Source organism: Talpa occidentalis, unplaced genomic scaffold (assembly GCF_014898055.3).
Source record: "Talpa occidentalis isolate TD23 unplaced genomic scaffold, MPIMG_talOcc4v2.1 talOcc4.9, whole genome shotgun sequence".
Taxonomy (NCBI): domain Eukaryota; kingdom Metazoa; phylum Chordata; class Mammalia; order Eulipotyphla; family Talpidae; genus Talpa; species Talpa occidentalis.
Window position 1 is genome coordinate 6,072,281 of NW_023605305.1, and position 12,262 is coordinate 6,084,542.

Here is a 12,262-nt window from a genome sequence, read left to right on the forward strand (position 1 = left end):
TGGCAGGTGCCGCTGACACAGACTTCCATGTAGGTAGCACAGGGGTTGGAGGTGCCACCGCCAAGGGACTGTGGAGCAGGGGCCACCGTCTGCGCCAAGGTGCTGAGGGCCATGGAGCTGCAGGTCTGCGCCCCTTCTCAGGCCTGAGCACCCCTCTTAGGGGTGCTGCACAGAAGTGCCAGCCCCACTTGGCAAGGGGGAACAGGCCCTCCATCGAGCCCAGGAAGCCGTCAAGGGCCAAGACCCCTTAGGAGAGAGAGTTCCCTGCGTTGCCCGCTGCCCTGGAGTCAGGCGTGGGCAGAGGCCAGGCTGGTCAGGCTGAGACTGTCCTGTCTTCCCGCCTGGCGCCTGGCAGCCTGCTCCCTCCCCAATGCCCACAGGGCCAGCAGGTCACCCAGGTGAGGTGAGGGCCTGCAGCGCCACCTGCTGGAGACACGTGGAAGTCGCTTCAGGGGCCCCTGCACCCTCAAGAGTCATTCACCCCCAACTCTGGGGAGACTGGGAACCTGAAATGATGGAGGGCAGGCAGGACCCCTGCTTCTCAGATGAGCCCTTATGCTTGGCCCTACAAGCAGCTTTGGCTGTTCCTCCTGTTCGACGCTTAGAAGGTTGAAGTCGGAGTCTCAAAAGCAAGTGTGCAGTATAACATAACCCCACACACTTTACGGTTACCAGTGAATGGCGCATAATTTTCCATCCTTTTCCTTTCAACAAATTTGCTTCTTCCTATTTATTTATTTATTTATTTATTTTTAAAGATTGATTTATTTATTTATACAGGACTGGGGTGGGATGCGTGGGAGGTGAGAGGATTCACCAGAGACAGAGCAGGGAACAGAACAGGCACTCTGACGAAGTACACTGCTGAGGGGAGCAGAGGCCATAACAGGAGAGGTCTGCCCGCCCCTTGGCACCCTCACCCGTGGGGATCAAACCTGCACTGCTGAGGCTGGGGACAGCTTCCCAGCGCTGTGCTCAACCGCCTGAGCCACCAGGGGAGGCCCATGAGTCTTCATATTGAAAGTGTATGCTTCCTGCAATATACAGTTGAATGTTGTTTCTTTATCCTTTGCATGACTTGTGGCTTTTAATTAGGTTTATCAGTTTGCATTTACTGTAATTACTGATACATGAAATGACTCGACTTAGGCCAATCATCTCGCTATTTCTCTGTTCTTCTGGTTCTCTGTTACTTCGTGACTCCCATTATGCTAAGTGAATCATTTTATATTCCACTTCTGTTCTTTAATCCGTTTTTTAGCAATACTTCTTACCCTTTCTTCCCTCCTCGCCCTGGGCACACCCACTGCAGCGAAGATGTTTCCCGCTGGGGGTCTGCTCATCCTCCGGGGCTATGGGCTGGGGTCTGAGCCAGGTGGGTGAGTTGCTCGGCCATGCTTGGGCTCACCTTGGACAGAAGAGGAGACTTGTCACCACACGTCTCTGCTTCTTCTCTTCTCCGTCTGTCTGCACAGGGAGGGCCAGACTCCATGCGCGTGTGGAAGTCTGGGGGTCCGGGTACCCCTGGGGCTACCCACTCACAGATTCGTGGAGGTGTTGCAAGACTCTAAGAGTTGGGGAGACTGTGCCTGGGACACGGGACGCCTTCATGAGCACTAAAGGTTGTAGCCACTCAGGGCCCCCCCTGCGCACACATCCGCGGAGTGGGATGCCCTTTTATTGGAAGATAAGTGGCTCCTGAAACCTCCTTTTTACACCTAAATGGGCCCCGTGCGGTACCCATAGGCCCTGATGCCCGCGGGGTTAGGGCCAGATTGCAAAGACCTGCTACTTTCGGTTCCCTAAGGAAGCACCTGGGGTGACACTGTTGTGGCACAGGAGCCGGGTCACACACACCGCAGCCTCAGGAACGCGCCCCATCTGCCTGCAGGCAGGTAGGTTGCTTCACTGTTTTCCTGTCCCTAAAATGGGGATGAAAATAGCTCTGCCCCACGCTGAGCTAAGCCTGTCCAAGGCCTTCTGGGCCAAGCAAATACATGAGCTGAGCCCCGGGGAACTGAAAAGCAGAGAGGGTCTGGGGCCTGGGGCATCTGGGGTGCAGGATGCTGGGGCCCCAGGATGAGGGAAGGGCTCCCCAGACCCCAGGAGAGGCGGTGTGGCTAGGAGGAGCCCTGCTGATTAGGGCAACACGGGCAGACTCTCCGGTCCTCCCCTCTCCAAGTGTGGGATCCGGGCAGAGAGAAGTCATGGTGGGAGGGCCCAGTGTCAGGGAGGGGCGCCCTGAAACGCTGCGCGTCTTGTTCCATTTCTGACCTTGGGGTCTTAGGAAATAGTATGTTTGAAAACTCAGGGTTCCCAAGTCTCCCTTCCAGGATGTGTCAGGATTGAGGGTTTGAAGGTGGAGTTGGGGGCAGGATGGAGGACTCACTCCACTCAGGGATGCAAATGACCCAGTGTGTTCCTGACACGCACCACACACACACACACACACACACACACTCACACAGACGCACCCATCGCTAGATTTCAGCTGAGACCTTCAGGAAACAGCACTCAGCCACGAGAGCGCCTCTAATGGCCTCAGGGAAAGCAGGGTCACACCTGGACCATCTCCTCGAGTTTCTCCACAGCTGCCAAGAGCAGAATCTGTGAAGAGGCTCCGGTGCCTGAAGTAGTTATAAGCATTTCAGAGCCCGAAAATACCTGAAAGAAAACGAAGCCAAGCCCCACTCTGAGGCCACGGTCACACCCCAGTAAGACATTAAGTTTCCATTGGGACCTTCAGGAAAACACAGGCTTTTGTGTTTATGTTTAGAAATTGTTTTCAATGCACAGAGTGAACTCGATCAGAAAGAAAAACCATGTATAATGGTGGCCTTTATTTTGCCGTGAAAATGTGTGCTAGAAGGTGAGAACCTTCTTCTCTAATATAATCAAATAAATAAATGAATAAAAATAATAGGAGTGCCTTCAAAGGGGATCAGGAGGTGGATGGGGAAGCAGATGCAGATGTCTGTGATCCTGGAACAGGGGGGTCCCCAGGAAAGGGGGAGGGTCCAGGTTCCCTGCCCCACCCAAGGGAGGGTGGAGCTGAGCAGAGAGAGAAGCTGCAGAGGAGACTGAGAAGGAAGGAGCAGGATGGAGCCAGAAGGGGCCTGGAGGAGGCGCACGGAGCCGAGAGACACGTGAAGAAACGGCGCTTGCCTTTCGGTCGAGGACGGGGTGACACAGATGTGGGGGTGACGGTGGGGAGGGGACATGGCGGTTTTTGTCTGGATTTTGATTTTGCTCTTTTCCTCCCAGACTTATCTGGTGGTTTCTGGTCTGTTTCTCTGGGTCCCCGCTGGGGGGGCTTTAGACTGTGGCAGGCTTTGGGGCCTTGCTCTGGGTCAATCCTGCTTGGGTGGACTTTGACCCACGAGGGGCCGGGTCACTTTGGATGTTGATTTAGAAACGCGACTCTTTGCCTTTCCTGTGTGGTTTCCTAGTTGTGTTAAAGTTCCTTCCCATTAAAGTCTCATGTTTTGTGTTGATGCGGCAGAACCCATTTAGAGTAGGCAGGTTTGTGGGGTCTGGGGTGCCCCGCGCCCTGCCCTGTACCTATAGCACTTTTCCTTTTTTTTTAAAGATTTATTTATTAATTAAAGAACCAGGGTACAGGCCAGATGCGCAGGAGGGTGAGAGGATTCACCAGAGCCAGAGTGGGGAACAGAACAAGCAGATGGACTGAAATACACTGCTGAGGGGAGCAGCAGGTGAGACAGGAGAGGTCTGCCTCGCCATGTGGGACTCTCGCCCGATGGCCGCGATCGAACCAGCGCTGCAGAGGCTGCAGACGGCTTCACAGTGCACATTCAACAGCCTGCGCCACCAGGGAGGCCCTCGGATTTTCTCTTAAGTCTTCTGTGGCTCTGTGGGGTAGAAGGGGAGAGAACAGGTTAGCGAGGTAGGTGGACAGGCAGGTCAGCACTTCCCCTCACCAGGTGATTTCCCTCCCACCTGCCGCCCCCCACCCATCCTCCAGCTGATGTGAATGTTCAGGCCTTTGGAATAATCTGCTCAGGCCTCAGGCTCCTCATCTCTCAGCTGGGGGTGATGTCGCCCTGGTAACCCTGTCTGTGCCTTTGCAGCTACAGACAGTTTAGGGGACACCAGGAGGAAAAATGTGGGGGACTCTTTCTGCCCCCAGGAGTGACTAGATTCCACCCTAAGATGCTTGTGCCTCTTTGGATGAGCGGCAGGAGGTGGAGAGCAGCTGGCGGGGACTCACGAGCATGATGTGAATGGCATTTGCGTTTCATCTTTCCAGAAAGTCACCCCTTTCATCTGAGGATGTCAGCAAGAGGGAGTGACATCCAGGAGTCCTTTCCTCAAAGAGTGGGGTCCCCAGAGGCCACACGCCCAGAAGCCATTCTGACAGTGGTACCCAGGGGAGTGTGGGGGTGTGCCCAGGAGCAGGGTGGGGACTCACTGTTGCAACCCAGGCCACTGTGGTGGCCAATCGGGTCGATCCTCTGCCCGAAGCAGTTGTCTGGCTTGTGCGTGGGCTTCGGCCATTCCTGTATGCCTCGGAGGACTCTTTTCCTTGCTGGCTCTCTGGTCTCCCCTTCTTGGGCGGGTGCGCTGACCTCCTGGAGCGGGGCCGGGATCATCGGATCTTCCTGCAGCCCTGAGACTGAGTGGTCCGGATGGTACGGCAGATCCTGACACAGGTGAAGGAGCCCGAGCCTCAGGACCCTGCACAGGCACCCCACCATCCTCCAGGTGTGCAAGGGAACTGACTGTCTTGGGTATGGAGACCTGGCACCCGATCTCACCACTTCCTGATTCCCTATCACCAGTTCTAGAGGGAGGGAGGGCACATCTGGGGACTACACATGGGACCTGGTTAATCATGGCTACCTGCTGGCACCTCCCAGGTACCCAGCCCCACAGCACTCACCAATTCCCCACTTGGTCCAGAGTTCCCATGAGGGCTGCCCGACAGGGCAACATGGCCTCCTTGCAGGGACAGGTTCATAAAGAGGAGGACTAGGAGTGTCCGGGGCAGCGCCATCTGGATTCCAGGCAGTGGGAGGGCCAGGCAGAGGTTGCTCTGCTGCTCTGCAGGTTCAAGTCTCAGCACAGGCGCTCTCCTGAATCTCTGGGCACTTGGTCCTTTTATCCCAGATCTGGGAGGCAGCCTGCCCTGTCCTCCTGGGTTATCTCTGATGCATCTTCCTTGTTCCAACCCCCCCGCTGAACTGAGGGCTGGGGAATGCACCCTCCTGGTCTGGGACCAGTGCTTGCCTGGGGTGGAGGCTGGGACAAGCAGGCCTTGTATAGAAATGTGCCAGGGCGGGGGCGGGGGCAGGAGCACCCGGGGGACACCCATGGGTCCCTCACCTCCCATTTCCTCCTTTCCAGCAAATTTGGGCCTGAGTGTGGTGCTCTCCCCTTGCACCCCACCCCCAGCCATTCCTGGAGAGGGCAGGCAGAGCTCCTGCATTGGAGGCCCTATGGAAGTGTAGCTGCGGGGTGCACTGGGTGACTCAGAACAACCCCAGCCAGCAGGCAACCACCAGCAGTGAGTCTGCCCCTGTCCTTCCCCAGTGCCCCACTCTGCTCTGGACCAGCCCAGGATCTCCAGGGGTCCTGACCACTGTCTGTGGTTCTGATCGCTCAGAGCAAATTCAGAGGAAGGGGTTTCGAGCCCTCAACTCGGGTCTATCCAGAAAGACAAGCGTGGGTAGGGGCCAAAGCACTCTGAGACCCCTCCCCGGCCTCTCACCACCGTCCACACCAAGGTGCCAACTCTCCAATGTCACTGGCTCCCAGTTTGTACATTCATCACCCGATCTCCCCCTTCATCCTCATGCTCTCCCCGTGTGCCTGTGTGTGTCCAGATGTGCCCCCTTCTTACAGGGCGTTATTTCTTCTGGTGCTGCGGCCTCTGGCCAGGTTCACACCAGGAGTGAAGGAAGGCACAGCAGCCCTTTCCTGCTTCTCCCCTCCTGGTGTCTAACCCAGCCCTCGGGAAGTTGGGGGTTCGGGGGTCTGTGATCAGTCCCACTTTACAGGCCAGGAAACTGACATCCGGAGCTGCTCACGGCTTACCCAAGGTCACTGTCAGGCATGTGGAAGCCCCAACCCCATTCCTCAGAACCACCCTATTTGGCTCTTCAGAGAGGGCGTCCAAACTGTCCTGGGCCAATACACTAATGCCCTTTAAGGAGGGGGCACATCTGGACACAGCAGGCACACGGGGAGAGCATGAGGATGAAGGTGGAGATCGGGTGATGAATCTACAAGCTGAGGAGCCCTCCAGAAGCTGGGGGAGCACCACAGTTTCTCCCAGAGAGTCCTCAGGAGGCATCCTGGTCCACAACCTGACCTGGACCCAGGCTCCAGAACTGGGGCCAGGAAACCAGGGTTGAAGCCCTCTGGGTTCGGTGGGCCTAGTAGACCCCCACCCTCCGGCAGCTGCAAGGTGGGCTCGGGTGGGGCTCGGACTGGCCACCGTCTCTGTCATGGGCCTATTAGTCCTTCTGGGGCAGACACCAGTGTTTGAACAGGCTTTTTCTTTTTCTTTTTTTTTTTTAAAGATTGATTGATTGATTGATTGATTTATACAAGCACTGGGTACAGTCAGAAGCGCGGGAGGGTGAGAGAATTCACCAGAGCCAGAGCGGGGAGCAGAGCAGGCAGAAGGACCGAAGTACACTGCTGAGGGGAGCAGCGGGCGGCAGAAGAGGTCTGCGCGCCATGTGGGACCCTCCTCTGGTGGCCGGGGAGCAGCTGGGAATCGAACTGGCGTTGCAGAGGCTGCGGGCAGCTTCACAACCCCGCGCTTAACCGCTGTGCCACCGGGGAGGCCCAGAACAGGCTTTTTTCAATGAATATGGCTTTGGTTTCTAGAAACTTCCTTAGGTGGCTGCTCATAACACCTAAAATAACACTGCTCACGAACTCACTTCGTCGGTCTAGGCAAAGGCCAGGCCAAGGAATCTTCTGTCTGGGCCCCAGGACAGCAGGAATCAGCAGACAAGCTGTTAGGATTCTTTATTCCACACTGGGGTTCAAATCCTGGCTGCACCACCCACCAGCAGCGGGAGGTGGCTGCTCGGTCTCAGGTACTGCGAGCTGTACATAAAGGGTGCACCAGCATCCACCTCACAATATTTGGCTGAAGATGAAGTTAGGTGCTGCCTGTAAACTGCTGGGCACTGTTCTGGGCACACTGTGTTCCCCGATAACAGTCCTGGCATCAGAAGGACTCTATGGCTCCAGGGGTGGCTACTGACTGGTTTAGCGCTGGATCTCACCCTGGGGGTTTTCTGGATTCGCTGAGCTGGGGCTGGGAAGATGCTGGGGACTCTGGACAAGGGGTGGGGGCCCACCGGGCACACTTTTCTTCACCTCCATCCCTGAAGAAATCACATGGTGGTCACACACACAAAATGTGAAGAGTTGTCTGCAGCCCAGCCACATTCCTGGGATGCTTCAGCTGTTGTGGGGCCAGGGGAGCTTGTGAGCTGCTAAGAGTACCCTGAAAGCACCCCCCCCAGCCACCCACACAGTGCTGACCCGGTACCAGGTAACTTCCAGGATCGCTCACGGGCGTGCTCTTGGGGCTCTGGGTGCACTCAGGGTGCTCAATTCTCCACCCACACCCCGCAAGCACCTCCAACCAAACCAGGAGCCTCTTCCACCAGACCCCAGAATTCCTTACACAGCAGGTGGCATTTACCATGCTGGTAGGGGAGCCAGAGCAACCCCTCTGGTAAAGGGGGAGCACAGTGCAGGATGGACCCCAAGAGTGTACCCTCCTTTTGAGTCGCTTTGGGTCCACCTCCACTCTCCCGCAGCGGGTCACCAGTACTGGCCACTGATGCTGATCATGAGCTCACGCTCTGTGGACAAAGGGAACCCCAAAATGTCCCCGTCTTCATGGAGTGTCTAGTTGAGAAAAACCAGCACACATTTTGAGTTTATTTTCTTACTTGTTATTCATGACAAAGTCGCCCTTGCACAGTTTCTCACAAACCCCCGAAATAATGGACAGAAAAATAAAGGAGAAAGCGCTCAGCCATTTAGCAAAAACCTCAGTGCAGGCTGGAGGGGGAGGGAGGGAGACTCTGGGGGGCTCTGGTGGGGGAGGTGGAAGACCAGCCTTTGTTTGCTTGAATTTTACTTTTGTGAGAGGAAAAAAAGAACCCAAACTGGAAAAGAGTGCCCCCGCCAGAGGGGGGTCCCCAACTCCCCTATCCCTCCCACACCCCCAGACCTGCTTCTCAAGCCCCCACGCTGGCGTCCCCGTCCACACGCAGCACACCCGCATGCTCAGCCACAGAAAAAGCCTAGTAAAGGGCCGGCAGAGGCTGAGGGTCGGTGGCGGGGCCATGATTCAGCAGCTCCCAGGGGTCACTGGCCCTTCCCACCCACAGTCCTGCTGGGAAAGGGACCATGCCCAGGAGAGAAGCCAGAGCGGGCCTTGCAGGAGCCTCCTCCCACTGCAGTCAGAGCTCACAGGCCCCAAACCGGCTCCCTGGAGAGAGCCCCAGTGGCAGGAGCTTCCCTTGGGACCCTGAGGCCGGGCTCCTGCCTGCAGCCCCCGGGTCTTAGGATGAGGGAGGACCAGGCTCACGGGGACCAGGGCGGGAGGGGAGACAGTGACCGGGCCAGGGGAGGATGTCAGTGCCCCCGTCCTGGACAGGCCCTCCAGGCAGCCAGAGCAGGGCAGGCCCCTCTCACAGGGACCAGCAGGAGGGGACGCTCCTTCAAAGCCTGAGCTGTGACAAGTCCAGCAGCCTTTGCCTCTCGGGATAGGAAGCCCACACTTGGCCTCCGGGGGTGAAGAGCTACTCTTCCTCGGGGAGACAAAGACCCGCAACTCCCCAGGGTGCTGTGGGTGAGAGGGCACAGTGGGAAGGGGAGGACCCAAGCCTCGCACTGGCCGGTGGCACTGACGCAGACTTCCATGTAGGTGGCACAGGGCCTGGAGGCACCACCGCCAAGGGACCGTGGAGCCGGGGCCACCGTCTGCACCACGGAGCTGTGGGCCATCGAGCTGCAGGTGTGCGCCCCTTCTCAGGCCCTGAGCACCCCTCTCAGGGGTGCTGCACAGAAGACCCAGCCCCAGTTGGCAAGAGGGAACAGGCCCTCCATGGAGCCCAGGAAGCCGTCAAGGGTCAAGACCCCTTATGAGAGAGAGTTCCCTGCTTTGCCCACTGCCCTGAGTCAGGCGTGGGCAGAGGCCAGGCTGGTCAGGCTGAGACTGTCCTGTCTTCCCGCCTGGCGCCTGGCAGCCTGCTCCCTCCCCAATGCCCACAGGGCCAGCAGGTCACCCAGGTGAGGAGATGGCCTGCAGCGCCACCTGCTGGAGACACTGTGGAAGTCGCTTCAGGGGCCCCTGACCCTCAAGAGTCATTCACCCCCAACTGTGGGGAGACTGGAAACCCAAAATGATGGAGGGCAGGCAGGGCCCCCCTGCTTCTCAGATGAGCCCTTATGCTTGGCCTTACAAGCAGCTTTGGGTGTTCCTCCTGTTCGACGCTTAGAAGGTTGACTGAAGTCTCAAAAGCAAGTGTAGATGGATGGATGGGTGGGTGGGTGGCTGGGTTGACAGTGGTATATCTGGTGCCAAGGGCCAGGCTAGGGGAGGCTGGTTAATTGTTGTAGCGTGGAAACAAGGCAATTTTGTCCAAATTTCTGAACAATGCTCTGGCTGCTTTGAGTCAAGACTAGAGGCCTCCTGTCACCCCTGTTTCTGACCAGCCTGAAATTTTCATACCTGTCATGACTATTAGTGAGGAGATATTGCAGTATTAACATAACTGCATAAAGTTTATAATGCTTACCAGTGAATGGCACATAATTGTCCATCCTTTTCCTTTCAACCTATTTGTGTCTTCATATTTAAAGTGTATGGCTTCTAGCAATATACAGTTGAATGTTGTTTCCTTATCCTTTGGATAACTTGTGGCTTTTAATTAGAAGGTTTAATTCCATTTGCATTTAATGTAATTACTGATACATTAAATGACTGGGCATCGGCCTATCATGTTGCTATTTATCTGTTCTTCTAGTTCTTTGTCGCTTCCTGACTCCCATTATGCTAAGTGAATAAGTTTATATTGCACTTCTGTTCTTTAATTAAGTTTTTTAGCAATACTTCTTAAGTTGCTCTGGGGATTATAATATGCATGATTAATGTCAGGTCTACAGTGTACCTAGAATTAATATTTGGCCACTTCGGGTAAAAGTTAAAATACATTAAAAGGGCAGAATTCCATTGAATTCCTTTGTGCTATCACAGTTATCTGTTTCAGTCCCACCGGTGCTATAAACTCCCAAATCCAAATGCAAAGTCATAGTTTTTGTATTAAGCAAAACAGATAATACCCCCATTTTCTATCACCCAGGTGCGGCAGGAACTCTGGAGCAGGTTGGTAAGGCCTGAGTCTGCTCCTTGAGCAGAAGTTCTTGTGCCTTTGATTGAAAGCACCGAGGCTAGTAAAGCTGATGATGAGACAGTGGCATGAGGAGTAAGGCCTGGTGGGTGGAGTAGGAATGGGGAACAGGGGGCCTTCTGTGGCGCAAGGGGTTAAGTCTCAGCACTATGAAGCTATCCGCAGCCAGTGCAGCACTGCACAAGTTCAATCTGCAGCCAGGGAGCTGACCCACGTGGCACAGCAGACCTCTCCAGTCTCACCTGCTGTTCCCCCCAGCATTATTTCAGTAAATCCCCCTGTTCTACTCCCCATTCTGTCTCTGTGGAATCCTCTCACCCCTCCCCCCACACACACCTGTGGCCTGTACCCCAGCTCTTATATGCATGAATAAATAAATCACTTTTTTAAAAAGGATGGGGGGCAAGTTTTTCAAGGGACGGGGAAGGGGACATAGTGACCCTACATCAAGAGCCATTTGCGTCCCCAAAGTATTTGATGTTATCACAGGCAGAGTCATCCTGAGATCACCATGGAGACAGTAATGTAATCGAGTCAACAGCGGACTTGGCTTCCCTGGGCTGCCTCCTGACACGGGCTCTGCTCCAAAGGTGGTCAAGGAACACTCTGCAGTGATGTGTAGATAGCAGATAGGTCACAGTTGCCCATGAGTGGCCAGCTAGTAGCCAGCTCATGGGAACCCACGTCTCCTCTCTTTCCAATGTTGGATCACGTTCTCGCTGCTTGACCCCAAACCAATATAGTCTTTCTTCAGTATCAATGAATATGGTCAGGTTTGAGCATTGCCCAGACACTCCTGGCCCCTTGCTGGTCTAAAACAGAGTCGCCGGGGCTCCCTGGTGGCTCAGGAGTTAAAGACAGCACTATCAAGCTATTGCCAGCCACTGCGGCACAAGATGGATCTCTGGCCAGCCAGGGAGGTGACCCCACATGGCTCAGCAGCCCTCTCCTGTCCCCCTGCTGCTCCCCTCTGCAGTGTATGTCACCCGATCTGCCTGTTCTGCTCCCTACTCTCTCTGGTGAATCCTCTCACCCCCTACAACTCTGGCCTACATCCCAGTTAGTTCTTGTATGCATAAATAAATAAATCTTTAAAATACATAAAATAAAATGGGGGGTGTTAATGTCTGTCTCTGAGAAAGAAACTTATATCGGGCAGTGGGTTCATACACTGGAGAGACGTTTATTGTGCACGTGCCACGCACCACGCATGCTTCAGGCAGGCACTGGGTACTGCTAGCCTCTAAGGGATGAAAGCTCAGAGTCGCCCCCCACTGGTGGAACAAACACCGCGCAGAGGCTCTGCCCTGACTCTGATGGCAGAAAGTACTGTGTTGAAATTAACCATAAAAATCCTCGTAAATGCTATTGTGGGCCAGCTTCTTGGCAGGCACGGTAATGGCCTCTGGTGACTTGGGGGCTCAGGACACGGCAGGTTGCTTCCCTCACGGGCTCTAGGGATCTGAGGGGCCACAGCCACAACCACACTCTGGAGCTGGTCACAGTCTGACACATCCTCCCAGGAGGGGGCCACGTGCAGCCCGAAACAGACAGAAGGGGGGACCATGTTGTCCAGGCTCAGAGACCACAGACAGGCCCAGGGCCAGCAGTGGTGTCTGGTTCAAAACCCCTACGAAGGCCGTGCGGGGACCTTAGGCAGGGCCCTCCCCTGCAGAGCCTCATCCACTATGGCGACCTCTAAGCACCACTCCAATGACCTCATGATCCTGAAATTGAGGAAGGGAGGAAGCGTTTCCTTCGCTTGTGATCTGCCCTCACCTTGGGCCTTGGCAATGGCCTGAAGGACCTGCATGACACAGCATCTTGAGGGGGCATTGGAGGGACTGGAG